Source organism: Ambystoma mexicanum, chromosome 10 (genome assembly GCF_040938575.1).
Source record: "Ambystoma mexicanum isolate Mex_15411 chromosome 10, UKY_AmexF1_1, whole genome shotgun sequence".
Taxonomy (NCBI): domain Eukaryota; kingdom Metazoa; phylum Chordata; class Amphibia; order Caudata; family Ambystomatidae; genus Ambystoma; species Ambystoma mexicanum.
Genome location: NC_090932.1, coordinates 172,121,985 through 172,140,432, shown reverse-complemented (window position 1 = coordinate 172,140,432; position 18,448 = coordinate 172,121,985). Strand labels below are relative to the sequence as shown.

At 45.8% G+C, this 18,448-nt stretch overlaps 1 protein-coding gene across 1 annotated transcript in view; it reads right to left on the bottom strand.

The window, feature by feature from the left end:
• The window catches only part of LOC138492841 (disintegrin and metalloproteinase domain-containing protein 7-like), a 731,792-nt gene that overhangs the window by 585,952 nt on the left and 127,392 nt on the right, over positions 1-18,448 (bottom strand). The gene's annotated exons all lie outside the window — the stretch shown is intronic.

Sequence of the window (18,448 nt, the reverse complement as noted above, 5' to 3'; positions counted from 1 at the left end):
GACATCAAAACATAAGTACATTTGTAATATGCTCTCTTTATGGGCCAAACTGCAATGATCTCAGATTCTGAGCGGCACTGAAACTTGAATTGGCTATTTACACTGATCCAAAACTATGGAGTGGTGGCTGCAAACTACAGGCATTAGAATGTATGCAACTGGAAGTGAGCTGACATCATTCATTACCTATCTGGATTTTTGGCTACAACACTGTTAGGAAAGTTTCCCATTTATGTGTAATTCCCCTCCAGTTGTGTACCCCCCCAACTTTCTTCTGCTGTTTAAACACCATAGTCTAACTTTGCCAGTGAAGCACATCCTTCAGCTGCACTCCACTGAGCTTTTCGCTCACTTTATTGCAATTTTATGGGGAAACTGACATGCCCTTAAAGACAGTCAGTAATGGGAGACTTTGATTCCCTTAGTCCTTTCCAATGTTGCAACTTTTCTGCAACATGTTACAAGTGCACAATGTACCTTACAGTGCAGTGCGCTTGGGTCTTCCTTTCATTTCCAAAGGCCTTAGACACCCTCAAGGATTTTTTAGGAGAAGTGCAGATGTGCCTGGGACAGGGCTGGTGGCAGCTTATCTTATCGCTTAATTTTAACCCTTTCTTGCCATGCAAACTGCATTTACCGCGGTTGGCACAGAAAGGTGGCCTGGCTCCAAAATGGCCATGCCACGAGGTTCTTTGTCCTGTCCCTGTCCTTTGGCCATCTTGCCCCTTCACCTTCCCCAGGTCGAATTGACCCGGGTCAGTCCTTATTTGGGCATGCATTCTCCTGCGAAACTCTAAGCTTTTGCAGGCTTCTGCATGCCTTGTGTGTGTGCCCCCTAGATGTGGGCTGGACTATCTAGTTCCAATACACATCATGGGTGCCAGAGAGTCTGGTGTGCTGGGAATGACTGGGACCACCGTGGTCCGTGATTGGTCCACGTCTGGCGTGCCTGTGTCTGAGCAGATCTCCCATTGGGTCCTCTTCATTTTGGTGCAACAGAGATTCTGGATAAGAGAAGGCTCCAAACACCCATACCTGGTCAATCTCTTGAGTTCTCACTGAACCTAGGATAGGATCCAAGCATGCTGAAACTAAGAGGCGAGTCGAGGAACTGCTGGTGACCCGCTGGAAGGTGTGGAATCCTCAGCCCGCTGTTGTCCCGCTGGACCCCTCTGCATCTGAGCGAACTAGAAGGTCTGCAAAGGCGCTTCGACCCATTTGAATAGTGGGACTAACTATTCACGGCACCTTCATCTATACCTGAAAGTAAGCCTCTTCGGAAGTGTCCCTAGGCAACCAGTGGGCTGCCCAGCTTGCGCAGGACCTTTGCTCTGAAACCGCTACCGTTTCGAGGAGACCCTTGAAACTTGGTACATCGCAAGCTCTGTGTTCACGGCACTCTCACGCCGAATTTCGTACACTTGGCATTCCCAGGTCTGAAGTAAAGAGAGAGCACCCGAACCGGAGTGCACGTGGTTACCATGTCGCCCAGCCGTGGTGATGAACTTCGCAGGTGCCTTGCTGCTGCACCACCCTGTGCTCTAAAGCCTGCTACAGTGAAACTGGCCTGATCCATCCACCAGGAGTGAAGAAATCGCCACTGTCACACCAGGGAATCATCGCTGTATCTTCGCTGCTGAAAGCCGCAGAGCCGCAAAATTGCCACATTTGAACCTGCAACCGAAGTGGACTTGACTGCCGAAGTTTGGTCCGGAGTGCGTCAGGGGTCAGTGAGTACTTGCAACCCTTAGCGGTGGCCCCTAGCGCATCCATCAATTTTTACGCACAAGTGTACCTTGAGGGCCACTCACCTTTCCAAAGGTAGCCTGTGCTACCGTCCCTTTCCCAACTCCTGGTATCTGTTCTGCCCTCTTGGGGAGACCCTCGACGAATAGTGGGAACCTATTCTGCATCACCTCACCTACCTTTCTGAGCTGCTACAGACCCTACAAGAGACCCTGTTTTCGCCCTTCTGCATTATCGCGTGCACCAGCATTTGAAAGTACATTTGAGCACTTGGCTCCACTCTTCGTAGGGACTGGACTGCCTTTCAGTTAGGAATTGATCATTGCAGAACTGCCTAAAGACTATTTTCACTGCTTGCCCCTTTCCTTTTAGTTTGTGGATCCATTCTGTGCATTAACCCGTTAGGCCTCTTGGTATTGTATATATGTGGTATATTGGTTTAAAGGTATTACTGTTGATAAATGCTTTGTGTTGAACTTCAAATGACTTGAATAAATGCACATGTATTTTTAATATATATACACTTGACTGGGAGTGATTTGTAATGTCCTCACCCCTTCTGAGACCTAGTCTTGACTGCCGCCAATGCTACCTTGATTGGTCTGGCTTGTCCATAAGGTTACCCTGTTCCAAGAAACTAGGCTGGCCTACCGCCTATCCCTCCAATACCCACCAACATTATTTTAGACTTGACTCTTTTTTTAACCTCTCCAAAAAGGTTCTACAATAGAAATTCAACCAAACAAATGTTCAGTACATACGACCATTACCATTGAAATCTATAAGCTAATATCGAAAGAGATAGTATACAGTTGGAGAGATTAATCCTTGCTCAATGATAACTAATGAATATACACAGTCTAACATGCCTAGAAGCAAACATAAATGGTACCAGCGCATGGACAGTCTGAGATGGACCGAAAGCTCAAACAGGGAGCAAGACAACTAGTTATGTTGCAGACAATTGGAACCCTGTTGTTTTGAGGAGATTGATGTTAATGATTTCTGCAAACAGGAGGTTGCTTACGGGCAATGCTCTTCAGAGTTATCTGTGGCATACCCCATAGTCTAAAGGCTCCAATTTGGTACAGATATCATGCCGAGTGCACCGTTTAGTTAGTAGAGCACTTTTGTGCCTCCACATGTCCAGTTCGGTGGACAGGGACTCCAAAGGAGATGCTAAATGTGCGGCATCTCCCTTACTGTGAGGGATCTGCAATGAACATATAGATAGATATTCTAGACAACTTCGATAACGAGTTATCTAGGCCTGGTGGCTGGTGTTTTCTCAGTGGCCCAAATCTCCCAGATTTTTCTCCACCAGAGGTTTAGGCAATGGTCAGGAGGGCCGCCATCAGTAACTGCATAGTTAAGAGTAAACCCTCCCTATGTTGACTATATGTGCTGTGATGAATCTAATACTATCGTCATTGATCCTCTTGAGGGAAGCTTCCCTTACATGGGCATGGAAAGGCAGAAGCTACCTGACTCTGACCCTGGGGTGGGCTGTATGTGGGAGGACCACTTAGGGGAGGACGAACTCCAGAGGGACAGAACAAAAGCATTAGATAAGAATAACCCTTCCCTGTATCACTTATTAACACCCATTTGCCTTTTTGACATTCTGGTATAATATGTTGTAATGTTAAGGTAGAATCTCCAATTATAGACCCAGATAACCTGGCAGTTAAATTCCCACTTGATATCCACATGCCTTTTCAGTATACCTGTATAGCTTACTGTAGTGCGGAAGAAGAAAACCCAGATTTTTTTAATCAATTGCCCTCTATGCCTCACCCCCATTTTAATACTGAGACAAGGAAAAGAGATGGAGTAATGAAGATGACTGGATGCAGTAAACCAATCCCGCATTCTAGTCTTTGGAGAAAGCTGGCCAATGCCCAGAAGTTTAAATTTGACACAGCTGACCAGCAAGAAAGAGAGTGGCAGCTGTGAGAGAGACGTGTGAAAGATTGGCAGAATCAGAGGCTTTTGGCGACTTGTGAAAACGCTGAACAAGATGCAAGAGACACGTGTACTGTTAGCAGCAGCGTGGAGGTGAGAGAGGATGGCGAGGGAAGAGACTGTGCTGAAAGTAGCATGCCACCCAGTGATCCGGAACCGTGGAAGGTGCCCAGAGTGAAAGATGCGAAAAGAAAGGAGGACCGGATGACAGGGCGCATGCCTAGTCAGCGGACCAGCAGAGAAACAGAAAGGGGGAGAGAAAGACTGCCAGAGCTGCCCGGTAAGCCCAAATGGAAGTCAGGCAAAGTCCCTGCTGTCTGCGGTGACTTGGAGACCTGGCAACTGATGATTCTACATCTGAAAGGAACGTGTTTTTCACTCTGCATACCCAGTTGTGAGGGCTGTGCATTGGTTTACAACTCACTGCACAGCAGTGCAGTCATCAATTTGGCAGCCTGCTCCCCCGGTGTGATTCCTAGCTTTCCCGTTGATAGGGCTGTGTGACGTTGTGTGCCCTGCCCCCGATTCGGCCAATCGATCTGCAGGACATAGCTACATCACTTCCTGTCCGGGCAAAGCCCAGGCGAAGTTAGGCAAAGTCCCTGCTGTCTGCAGCAACTTGGAGACCTGGCAACTGGGGATTTTACATCTGCAAGGAACGTATTTTTCACTCTGCATACCTGGTTGTGAGGGCTCCGCATTGGTTTACATTTCACTGCACAGCCGTGCAGTCTTCAATTTGGCAGCATGTTCCTCCAATGTGATTCCTAGTGTTCCAGTTGCTAGGGCTGTTTGACGTTGTGTGCCCCGCGCTCCGATTTGGCCAATCCATCTCCAGGACATACCTACATCACTTCTGCCTGGGCGAAGTCAGGCAAAGTCCCTGCAGTCTGCAGCTGTCCGAGGATGGGAGCAACATAGAGCAGGTCTTATCAGCATTGCCATCTGCCTACACAGTTATTCTCCCAACACGACTCATGGCAGCCTGGCCTGTTCTTTCATTGCCAGCACACTCATTTCATGGTCGTCTCAGTCTCACGCTGGTCATCTTCCTCCACTCTTTGACCATAAACTTAATGCCACCGGTGGTTTGTCCAGATGTCTCACGATTCACCTCTCTGGGAACTACTCAAATCTCATTTACCCTCCTTGTACTGCTAACCCCGATCTGGTTGACTTGGGCTTATGGAATGCAAGATCTATTTGTAATAAGTCCTCCTCAGTACTTAACTTATTTCAAAGACTCAATTTGCGTTTTCTCTGTATTACTGAAACTTGGATCCCCTCATATAATACTACCATCCCTGCTTCTTTGACTACTTCCGGGACTTGTATTGGTCATACCCCCATGCTCCTCTACTCGCGGTGGAGGCCTTGGCATCGTATATCGTTCATGTTTCACAACTGTTCCTTCTTCTTCTCCTCTCTCTAGTTTTTCTTCCTTTGAATTCATACGCCACTTTTTCTAAGCCTTACTCTATTTCATTCCTGCTTATCTATCGCCCACGTGGGGCAGTTGGTTCATTTTATGAACACATTGACAATCTTCTTTCCATTAATTTTCCGTCTACTACTCCTCTTATACTTTTAGGAGATTGTAATTTTCATCTTTCTTCTGTTCACTCTTCTCTTCACTTTCTTTCTATTCTTGATTCTTTCTTTCTCCTCTTGTCACATTTCTAGTTCTTGTCTTGATCTTATTTTATTTCCTCCCCCTTATGTCCACCTTATCTGTCTCATCCCTCCTTGTTTATCTTTCTGATTATGGTCTTCTTTCTGTTTCAATTCTTCCCACATCACCAGTCTCTTCTTCTTTTCCTTCTTCTCCTTCATTTCGTCGGCATGATCTGTGAAGTTTCAATACCCCACTTTTTGTCTCATTATTTATCTCTGTACTACTTTCTCATTCTACATTTGCAGCCTTGTCCGCTAACAAGGCAGCTTCGGCTCTGTTTTCTTCACTTTCTTTATCTCTTGATGCTGTCTATCCTACTTCTGTTTTCGACCCATCTCGGAAACCTTCACAGCCTTGGCTTTCCACCCACCTTCAGTCCATGCGCTGTGTTCTCTGTCGCCTTGAGAGACGCTGGCTTAAATCTAAGTCTATGGGTGATTACAACTCATATTATTCATATCATGCCTTTTACGACGATTGTCTTCTTTCAGCTAACCGTTCCTATTTTTCTGATCTACATGCACAATCATCTCATCCTAGACGTCTATTCCAAACTCTCTCTCATCTCCTTTCTCCACCAGACTAGTCAGTCAATTCTACTCTATTAGCTTCTTACATGGCTTTATTATTTTCTTCAAAGGTGACATCTCTCTGCATCACCGTCAATTCTTCTTCTTCTTCTACACAAATAGTACATTTCCGTCCCACTTCACTCCTACTGCTTCTATTTCTTGTTTTACTACTATTACTAATGAGGAGACCTCTCTTTTGCTGATTCAGGCTCATCCTATTACTTCACCCACTGATTCTATTCCCTCTGTCCTTATTCCTAAAGTCTATCCCGCTCTCCTTTCTTACCTCACAACCTTTTTCAATATTTGGCTCCTGGCCTTCACTTTTCAATCATCCTTCCACCATGCTTCAACTATTCCAGTTCTAAAAAAGACACCTGCTGATCCCTCTCTTGCTTCTAACTTTCATCCTATTTCTCTTTCACCTTATCTTTCTAAACTACTATTTTCTACTCTCAAGTTTCTACTTTTGTTTCTAATAACTATATTCTTCCCCAATTTCAGTCTGGATTCTGTCTTTTGCATTCTACTAAAGTGGCTCTTCTATCAGTTCGGAATTCTTTACTTACAGAATGTTATTCTAAGCACTCCTCTCTTCACATTTTGTTAGACCTATCCGCTGCATTTGACACAGTTGATCACTCACTTCGACTAGCTTCCCTCTTATCCTTTGGTTCTTCTGCTCTGTTCTTTCCTGGTTTAGGTCCTACCTGTCCCATAGGACATATTCTGTTCCATGGGCTGGGACAACTTGTGACTCTCTGTCTCTTGCTCACGGTGTCCTGCAAGGATCTGTTATTAGTCCTTTTCTTTTCTCTCTCTATACTTCACCCCTGGCTGTAGTGATTTCTTCTTTGGGTCTTTCACATCATTTCTATGCTGATGACACCCAGCCTGTTCTGGCTTTATCTTCCTTTGTATCTGATGTACACAATCAATTGTCTTTTTGCTATTACATTTTGGATGTCTTCTCATTATCTTACACTTAATACTGCTAAAACAAAAGTTCTTTAGTTTCCTTCTAATACCATTCCTTCTCTTCTACCTCCTCCTTTTATTTTATTGCCCCCTCTATGCTTCCTATTTCATCTACTGCTCGTAATCTGGGACTTTACCTTGACACTGTTCTATCTTTTAAACACCACATTTCTTTATCTTTGCGCGCCTGTCGCTTTCACTTATATCACATTTGAAAAGCCTGTTCCTTCTTGATTTTTGATGCTACTAAGCTACTGATTTCTTCCTTAATTTTCTCATGCTTTTTTTTACTGTTCTACTGCACTCTTTGATCTTCCACTTACTCGACTTGCTCCTTTGAAATCTGTTTTCTCTTATCAAGCTCAGCACAAATTCAATTTCTTGTGTCTCGTCTTCAAATCTCTTTATGGTCTTGCACCTGACTATTTCTACTCTATTGGTATGTTCGATACTATTTCTCATTCTCTCTGCTGTATTTCTCAATTTCTGCTTGTAGTTCCTCGTCCTCCATGTGTGCAGTCACGCTTTCGCACATTTACTCTTCTTGCCCCTTTGTCTTGGAATGCCCTTCCTCTACGTTCTATCTCTGTATATCCTGTCTTTTGCAAATCGTTGAAATCTCATCTACCCCAGCATGGTTTGTTTGTTTATTAATTTGTAGGGCGCACCAAACCATTATGTAACTGGGCGAAACAGAGTACAAAGGATACTTAAAGCTTAGTTACACAGTAACATACATACATTGCAAAATCGGCGGACCAGGTGAAGTTGATACATACATGAGTACAAGAATCGGGATACAGGGGTACATGCAAGAGCGGGAGAAGGTTTAGAGGCAAGTGCATGTTGGTTAGTCATACTGGTCGTTGGAGCGTAGCCAGTTAAGAGTATTACGTCTAAAGCTGTAGTAGGACTGCTCTATTCTAAGATCAAGTGGGAGTGCATTCCAGTACTGGGCAGCTTTTACCAGGAAACTATTTCTGCCTGTTTTTTCAACCCGAATCTAGGTATCTGTAGGCAGTGGGAATTAGCCGCTCTGGAGGGGCGAGTTGATGTTCTTCTAACTATTCTCTCTGTAAGGTACGGGGGAGCTGCGTTATTGACGCACTTGAACGTTAGCAAGACTTTTTTAAGTAGGATCCTGTCACTTATTTTTAGCCAGTGGTGATCTCTTCTCATATTGGATACATGTTCTCTAGTAGGTAAGTTCAGGGCTTTTCTGAGGGCGTTATTTTGCAGTGTCTGGATTTTGTTAGTGATGTATTTTTTGGCTCCTAGGTATAAGGCTTTGCAATAATCTAGTTTTGATAGTATTAGGGCATTGGCGAGGATAATGCAACTGGATTGTGTTCGAAATGGTTTGCATGATCTAATAAGTTTACAGGTATAGGCGGTAGATGATGCCAGGGAGTTTTCCTGTTTTTTCAAAGTTAGGGTGGAGTCAAGGTAAAATCCTTTTCACTTCTTTAGCTACTGTGATTATATTGCCATCGATATTGAAAGCAGAGTAGTTGGTGTCTAGTTTTTTTAGGTTCGTAGCAGAGCCAAGAATCAGGATCTCTGTTTTATCATCATTCAGGCATAGGCCGTGGGTTGCCATCCATGCCTGAATGAGGAGGTATATTTCATTTACCAAGGCCGTATCAGAGACAAAGTTGCCCTAAAGGGGAATGAGGATCTGGGTGTCATCTGCGTAATTCGTGTAGGTGACACCCAGTCTGTCAAATTTGTCAAATAGGGGCTTGGTAAATATATTATACATAGTTGGCAAGACACATGAGTCTTGTGGAATACTGCATGCTGTCTGGATTGGGTCCGCCGATGCTGATGTGGAGAAAACTCGCATTGTTCTATTGTCAAGGAATGACTGGGCCCAAGCTATGGCTTCGTTCGAGAAGTGGGCAGCCGATGCTAGGTGTTTGCATAACACTGCATGGTCCACCACGTCAAAGGCTGCCGACAGGTCGAGAAGGAGCAGCATGGCAGTGTTTCCTTTGTCGTTAAGCTCATCAATTTGTGTCTTGAGGTCAATTAAGGCCGTCTCCGTACCATGTTGTGGTCTAAAGCCGGATTGGCGGGAGCCCAGGAGCTGGTTGGCTTCAAGATAGTTCTGAATTTGTAGATAGGCTACTCTATCAATTATCTTGAGAAGGAAGGATACCGTGGTAATAGGCCTAAAGTTGGTGGGGATGGCCGGGTATAGAGTTTGTTTCTTGAGAAGAGGTAAAACCCATGACTCTTTTAAATAACTTGGGACAGTATTAGTTGAGAAGGAGGCATTAATTAATGTTGAGATGAAGGGGGCTAAGTCTCTTGCAGCATCCTTGATTAGTTGGGCAGGGCAATTGTCACTGTTGCAATTAGAAGGCTTCAGAGATGCAATAATGTTTTCAGTTTCCTGGATGGATACTTTGGTGAATTTCAACGGTGCTGGACCGGGCGTGTCTTTAGTAGGGCTGGTCAGTGGCGTCCCGGTAGGAGGCAAGGAAGCTTTTTTTTTTTTTGGCAGTTTTAATTTGAAGTGTGGTTATTTTATTGGCTAGGGCATTCTGGATGCTGGTGCATCATTGTTTGTCTTTGGGTACATTGTCAGGAGGGGGTATAGGGGATTCTAATTCCCGAGGGATCACAAACAATTCCTTGGTGTTGGTACTGGCGTTAGAGATTCTTTTGTTGAAAAGATCTTTTTTAGATCATTTCTTTTTTGTAGTTGTTTGCAAAGTGATTTAGTTGCAATGTGTTTTCATCAGTGGCTTGAGTGGCGCAATAGTGTCAAGGGCCTTAGTCATAGTGTTGTTGTAAAGATCCACAAGGAGATCGGATCTAAGTTGCCTGGGAGAGCATTGATAGTGGGGAGGAGGAGTGGTAGGAGTTTGCCAGGTGTGATATTTTTTTGGGATCTAGTAGGGAGAGGAGGTGCCATAACTTTATCTTTGGATATTTGCTTATCTATAGTTATGGAGAAGTCGATTAAGTGGTGGTCAGTCCATGGTTGAGGGGTAGTTTTAATAATAGTGGTAGAGCAATTCAAAGTGACAACTCAGTCTAGGGTCCTTCCTTTTTGATGGGTTGGAGTGAGGACTTTTTGAGTCGAGCCATGTTCAGCAAGCATTGTCGCTATTTTTTGGGCTTGTTTGTCCTCGGGATCATTGAATCCTAAGTTAAAGTCGCCCAGTATAAGTAATTGAGAGGAGTTTTTGGTGTTATTGGCTAGGAGACTGGATAGGTCCTCCTCAAAGGTGCCGATAGGCCCTGGTGGCCTGTATATTAGGTACATTGTTAAGGTACAGCAGTGGGAGATAGGCAATTTGGCGGTGAGTAGTTCACATGATTTAAGTGGGGGTAGACTTAGAAGTCTTAAGGCGAGGTTGGCTTTTGCTATAATAGCTAAACCACCTCCTCTGGCATTAGGTCTGTCCATTCTGATTAGCTGATAATTATCTGGTATGGCTAATGTGAGGGCTGGGCCTGCTGCCTCATTCAGCCAGGATTCTGTGAAGGCAAGGAAGTCTATGTCATCAGAGGTTAGGATGTCAGCTATTTCTATTGATTAATATAATTGACTGTTTTTGCTAAACTTCATATTATTGTACCCTTTTGATGCTATGTACAGCGCTTTGGATTAAGACGCTATATACATTTCAAATAAATACAAATACAAATAAATACAATGGGTTATTACAAGTTTGCCGGTCCAGAAACAAGGGTGCCAGTAAGCTCACCCGCACCCTTGTTTCCGGTCCAGCACACTACAAGTTTGCCTGCCGGGCCTGCTGCACCTGACAGGTCTGACCCTGCCGGGCGCAGCGGCCACGGTAGACAGACTCATCACGGAGGCACCGGCACCATTAGCATCAGTGTCGGTGCTTCCGAGTCCCCACTCCCATGGGGTCTTATGGGACTCCTCGGGAATGGGGACTAACATTTTACCGGCGCCTGACATCCCAGGCCTCCGGACTTGTAATGTCCCAGTGGCACAGGGAAGTCAATCGCCGGAAAAATGTTATGAGTCCGGTGGCAACCCGCCAGAAGCACCAGAAGGATTACCGCCAGACTCATAATGAGGTCCAATGAGAATTAATGGGTTACAAGAGTGTGTGCAAATGCTTGCCGCGTCGAACTGACAAAGTACGGGAAACCAAGAGTGAATATTAAAAACACGGATACGAATGAGAACTTTATGAAAGAAGGATTGGCGACCCAATGTCTTAAATATTGAAGAGATACATATACGAACAGTACTGAAAGAAGAGCAGATGTTGTGTTTGACATGAGAAATTGACAAACATATTGATAAGGCTGAAAGAGGGTTAGAAGCCCAACCAGTGAAAGGAAGAAATTAAATACATACAACGAGTCCTGAGGACGGGTTGCACACCCAATACTTGAAAGACTGAAATAATATTGATGCAAACTTTGACAAGAAAGGGTCAGTGACCCAACTTTGGAGTACAATCATAAAGTTGATAAGAGAAAGAGTGAATGAGGAGAGCAAAAGCCCTAGCAGGTTAGTGCACCAGGCAAACAAGAAGTAAAGTAATATAGTGGCAGGAGAGTAAACCAGGAGTGAGAGGTGAAACAATATCCTGGTGTCATGATCTCTGCTTCCAAAAGGTCAGGGTTTTCCCAACTCCCTTGGAAGCAGATCCATAACCCAGGTTCCGAGTGCCAACCAGTCCCAATTGGGACCTTTTGGACCCAGTCCTGGCGCCAGTGGCACCAGGCTCATAAATATGCCCAGTCCCAGCGCTGGAAGCGCCGGGCTCATAATGCTTGGGTGGACTTACCTGCAGCAGACCATGCTGCTTACTTGCCTGCCAGTTGAGCCTCTGATCCTCTTCTGTTTGGAACTACTTTTCCTGTTGGGTGGGGCAGGAGCCACTCCCTAGGTTCAGAACACTGGAACTCTTCTGGAAAGCAGGAACTCTTTTCTTACCTAGGCGTGGCTGTGGAAGGAGACACCTAAGCACTACAGGAGGCTATTTAAACCACACCCGATGGATGAATCTTGCTTTGCGTTATTTTGCATCCTCTGCAGCAGAACGCTCATCGTGTCTTCTGCATCTGATCCTGGGCCTAAGGAAAAAGGCTTACCATCCTGAATCCAGTCTTCAGCAACACCTATAAAGACAAGAAAGAACAGGTTAGCATTACGGTCTTCAGTGACAGCTCTTCACTTACCTGGTCCATCGGCTGTCACCAACGCCTCGCGCTGCATTCCGACATCTGAAAGACAAAGGCTTACCTACTCTTCGTGCGCTCCGGAGGTCTTCACACTGCATTCCGGCATCTGAAAGACAAAAGCTTACCAACTCTTCGCACGCTCCGGAGGCCTTCGGCGCTGCATCCCGCATCTGAAAGACAAAACAAGGTGCGTTTAAAGACTTGGGGAACTTTAATACTCACGTGCCATTACTCCTTTCCACATCTAACCCAGTGGGTATTCCGGCTCCCTGCAGCCGCTCCGAACTTGTACCTGCAAAATAAAAAGACAGTTAGAGCGCATCGTGAAGCAGGCAACAAGCGCTTACTTACGTGCTTCCAGGCGCTTCTATTCATCACACGGGCTCCATCTTCAACTCACTTCAGCCCGTCATCCACCATCGCCGGAACCCTGCAAAACAAGAGACATCATTACTAAAGACTTTAAAGACATTAAAATTACTCGAAACTTACCGTTCGTGCAGTAAACGACGGACAGCAGTCCTCTGAAGTCAAGAGGCCTGCTCCCCTTATCCAGTGAAGAAACTGGTTACAGCACCCTGCCCCGAGGCAGATGGAGAGCACGGCGTTCACTTACCTAAGGTGAGAACGTTAACCTTCGGGGTTCTACAGGAGAAGAGAAAGGGAAGAAGAGAGAGACATTCAATAACCCAGTTCATTAATCCCATATCTTCTATCTGCAGACATCTTACCCTTCGAGTCAGACATACAGTGCACAGAGGTCCAGCCCAAAGAGCCAGCCGTGTTACACATCACCTTTGAAGATACGGTATACGCCCAGTCAAGACCGGCGCCTCTACGGTAATCAGGTGAGCGTTACAGAACGCAAAGCCCACCACAAAACTCCCGTCCAGGCGCTATGGAAACCTCGGATACCGACCAGCTAGCCCAGTTACTTGGGGAACTAAGGGCAGAAGTGCATGCAGCCCGTCAGGAAACGAACGCTCTAAGAAGGGAACTGATTATTTCCAAGGAGCGAACAGATGATCTCGCTAGACAATTGCTACAGTCACAAGCCGGACAGACCCCGTTACCCGCATCTGGGGGAAATCTTCCTTCTACATCCTCTATGAATCCAGTGCAGATCAACCTACCTGGGAATGTACCTCTGGCTCCGCCCGAACGATTTTCTGGTGACCCAAAGAGGTTTGCAGTATTTATCAATCAGTGCCGGTTGCATTTCTTATGCCGGCCAGCAGCCTTTCCAACTGATCAAGCTAAAGTAGCTTTCGTGCTTTCGTACCTTAGTGGCAATGCGGCAGACTGGTCGATCCCTCTAGTAAATCAAGATGATCCGGTCCTCCATGATTTTCAAGCTTTTCAGCTCAGTATGGAAAAACTGTTCGCAAGACATTCACAGGGGCAGGCCTTGGACAATGAGCTTCTTTCGTTGCGACAAGGTAATCAAGACCTTTTGGCTTATATTGCGTCTTTCAACAGACTGATAGTGGAAACTCAATGGCCTGAGGACAAAAGGATTACGCTGTTTTATAGAGGTCTACGTGGAGAGCTCAAAGATGTGTTAGCCCAAGTAGTGAATCCCCCACAAGACTGTTCGGACTATATAGACTTAGTCGTTCAAATAGATCACAGACTGCAGAACAGGAAGGCCGATCGTTCCAAGTTTGATGCTCGAGTATTTTCCAAACCGCCAACTCCTTCCAAAGGAGTAGACTCCGGGGGAACCCATGCAAATAGGGGGTCTGAAAGGTCCTCTAACACAAAAGGAGCGGGAAAGGAGAAAACAGTTGCAATTATGCCTCTATTGCGGAAACTCAGGGCACTTTCTTCGAGACTGTCCGGTGAAACCTGCCAAGAAGGCAGTAGGAGCTGCAGTTACCAAAGTTACAAACTCTGAGCAGGGAAACGACCTCGCCCGACAAGAATAGAGGTCCTCTAGCCGAGCGTGAAAACCAGTTCTGTGACCTCGCATTTCGTGATACCTATGGTCCTCATTAGCCCTGATAATCCGGATCGATTACATGCAATTGAAGCTTATGTCGACAGCGGTGCCATCGGCAATTATGTGGATCATGAAATGGTTTTGAGGATGAATCTAACTCTTTGTCCCAAGGCTGTAAAGAACGTCATTACTAAGGTGGATGGTACGGAGATAGCCTCCGGGCCAGTAACGCATACCACTCAAGAAATGACTCTAGTAAGTCAAGATGGACACCATGAGAAGATCGTGTTCGATGTGATCAAGGCCCCTCAGTTTCAGATTATTCTAGGAATACCTTGGTTAGAGAAACACAATCCTCTGATCGATTGGCGAGCAAGAACGGTCCAGTTTCCAGAATGTGTCTCTACTTGTCACCCTCCACCTGGTGTTGCACTGGCAGCAATTTCTTCAGAGACTCCCCAGTTACCTCCTGAATACCTGGAATACCAAGATGTTTTCCGGAAGGATCAGGCTAACTCTCTACCTCCTCATAGGTCTTATGACTGCCAGATAGACCTGATACCTGGATCTACTCCTCCTTGTAGTAGAATTTATGCCCTCACCGAGCCTGAGAACCTTCACCTTCGACAATACCTGGATCAATACCTGGCAAATGGGTTTATTCGTCCTTCCAAGTCCCCTGCTTCTTCAGCTTTGTTCTTCGTTCCAAAAAAGGAAGGAGACCTTAGAACTTGTATAGATTATCGCTCCCTGAACCAGATCACCGTTAAGAATAGATATCCGTTACCTTTGATCCCTGAACTCCTGGACCAAGTCAGAAAAGCATGCATATATACAAAGCTGGATCTTAGAGGAGCTTACCACTTGGTACGAGTAAAAGAGGGCGATGAATGGAAGACGGCTTTCCGCACCAAGTATGGGCTATTTGAATATCAGGTCATGCCCTTCGTACTTTGCAATGCCCCGGCCGCCTTTCAATATTTTATGAACGATGTCCTCAGAGAGCTCATAGATGTGTGTGTTGTTGTTTACATTGACGACATCCTCGTTTATTCTTCATCGGAATCTGAACATCGGAAACACGTGAAAATGGTCCTCGAAAGATTGCGTCAACACAAACTTTTCGCTAAGTTGGAAAAATGTGTTTTCAACGTGACTGAAGTTGAATTCTTGGGATTCATATTATCACCTGGCTGAGTGCGTATGGATTCAAAGAAGGTCGATGCAGTTCTCAAATGGCCATCACCATCCTCCGTAAAAGGTGTGCAAAGCATGTTAGGTTTCGCTAACTTTTACCGCAGGTTTATCCCCAAATTCTCTCGAATAGTCCAGCCCATCACTGCCTTGTTAAAGAAAAACAAACGTTTTGAATGGTCTACCGAGGCGGAACAAGCTTTCCAGGATTTGAAGACTAAATTTATCTCTGCACCAATCTTAAAACACCCTCGCCCCGAACTCCCCTACATTGTGGAAACTGATGCTTCAAGCCTTGCCATGGGGGCAGTTCTATCACAAAAGGACCCGTTAACTAATCAGTTGCATCCCGTGGCATTTTGGTCCCGCAAATTCTCGCCTCCTGAAATCAATTACACGATTACTGACAAGGAACTTCTGGCTATCAAGTCTGCCTTTAAGGCTTGGCGGCATTATCTGCTGGGGGCCCGACACACCGTTACTGTGATTACGGATCACCGAAACCTGCAATATTTGAAAACCGCAAAAGCCCAATCCTCTAGACAACTCCGTTGGGCATTATTCTTTGCCGAGTTTGACTTCATAATTACCTATCGACCTGGTACAAAAAACGGTAAAGCTGATGCCCTTTCTCGGATGGGAGTAGAAGAACACTTGATCAACCCTAAACCTGTACCAATCATTCCCGAACAAAGAATTCTGGGTGTAATCGCCACACAATCCATAGAGGAAGTTAAGGATAAAGCCAGGCAACTTGTAACTCCAGCAGACATACAGAATTGCCATCTGCAGGGAAAGGACTTTGCAGTAAAGGACAACTTATTGTATTTCCAAGAACGATTATACCTACCCAGCACAGATTTACAGAAAAAAGTAATCTCTTGTTATCACGATTCTTTAATGGAAGGACATCCCGGTATAGCCAAGACCTCAGAAAAGATCAAGCGCTACTTCTGGTGGCCGTCTTGGAAAAAAGATATCAGAGACTTTATAATGTCCTGTGGAGTATGCGCCCAAAACAAGAGTCAAAAGGAAAGACCAGCAGGCCTCTTACGCCCTATTGACATCCCACCTCGCCCTTGGCATACGCTTTCTATGGACTTCATCACCGATCTACCTCCATGCTCCAGATACAATACTATTCTAGTAATCGTGGACTTATTCTCCAAGATGGCGCATTTCATTCCGCTCAAAGGCTTGCCAACAGCAGCAACTCTGGCCCGAGAATTTCTCGAAAACATCGTCCGACTGCACGGTTTTCCTTCGGTTCTAATTTCGGATCGAGGTAGCCAATTTATTTCTCATTTTTGGCAAAGTTGCTGTCGGTCGGCTCAAATTGATGTGAGACTATCGACCAGTCACCACCCTCAGACCGACGGACAAACCGAGAGGACCAATCAAACTCTGGAACAGTATGTACGCTGCATGCTGCAACAAACTGAAAAAACTTGGAAAGACATCCTTTGGATAGCCGAATATGCCTACAATAACTCTGTCCATTCAGGAACTGGGAAAACCCCGTTTTTTCTTTTGTACGGCAGTCACCCTCGAACCTCGGAGTTGGATCCCCTCCAAGATCTTGAAACACCAGCAGTAGACTACCTGCATTCTACAATCACCCAAGCCTTTAAGGAAGCTGTTTCTCACCTTCAAAGGGCTAAAGAACAATACAAGAAAGGAGCAGATCAACATCGGAAGGAAGCCCCTCAATATCAAGTAGGGGATCAAGTCTGGTTATCCACCAAATATCTACCTCTAAAAGGGCCACGCACATTCAACCCAAGATACCTTGGTCCCTATTCCATCACTACCATAGTAAACCCAGTAGCGGTCAAGTTGGACTTGCCCCCGCACATGAAGATACATCCGGTCTTCCACGTCTCTCTATTAAAACCCGTGCAACCTCAAACCCGACTAACTAAATCTCCAAAACCTATCCTAGTTGATGGAGAACTCGAGTTTGAAGTCAAAAGCATTCTGGACTCCAAGATCTCCAAATCTAAACTATTTTACCTAATTGACTGGAAAGGCTACGGCCCCCAAGAGAGATCCTGGGAACCTGCTGAATATGTCCACACTCTTCTCTTAATCAAAAGATTTCACTGAACATTTCCTGACAAGCCAAAACCCCCGGAGAAGCCCGGTTTGGGAGGGGCCTTGAGGGGGGGTACTGTCATGATCTCTGCTTCCAAAAGGTCAGGGTTTTCCCAACTCCCTTGGAAGCAGATCCATAACCCAGGTTCCGAGTGCCAACCAGTCCCAATTGGGACCTTTTGGACCCAGTCCTGGCGCCAGTGGCACCAGGCTCATAAATATGCCCAGTCCCAGCGCTGGAAGCGCCGGGCTCATAATGCTTGGGTGGACTTACCTGCAGCAGACCATGCTGCTTACTTGCCTGCCAGTTGAGCCTCTGATCCTCTTCTGTTTGGAACTACTTTTCCTGTTGGGTGGGGCAGGAGCCACTCCCTAGGTTCAGAACACTGGAACTCTTCTGGAAAGCAGGAACTCTTTTCTTACCTAGGCGTGGCTGTGGAAGGAGACACCTAAGCACTACAGGAGGCTATTTAAACCACACCCGATGGATGAATCTTGCTTTGCGTTATGCTACATCCTCTGCAGCAGAACGCTCATCGTGTCTTCTGCATCTGATCCTGGGCCTAAGGAAAAAGGCTTACCATCCTGAATCCAGTCTTCAGCAACACCTATAAAGACAAGAAAGAACAGGTTAGCATTACGGTCTTCAGTGACAGCTCTTCACTTACCTGGTCCATCGGCTGTCACCAACGCCTCGCGCTGCATTCCGACATCTGAAAGACAAAGGCTTACTTACTCTTCGTGCGCTCCGGAGGTCTTCACACTGCATTCCGGCATCTGAAAGACAAAAGCTTACCAACTCTTCGCACGCTCCGGAGGCCTTCGGCGCTGCAACCCGCATCTGAAAGACAAAACAAGGTGCGTTTAAAGACATTGGGGAACTTTAATACTCACGTGCCATTACTCCTTTCCACATCTAACCCAGTGGGTATTCCGGCTCCCTGCAGCCGCTCCGAACTTGTACCTGCAAAATAAAAAGACAGTTAGAGCGCATCGTGAAGCAGGCAACAAGCGCTTACTTACGTGCTTCCAGGCGCTTCTATTCATCACACGGGCTCCATCTTCAACTCACTTGAGCCCGTCATCCACCATCGCCGG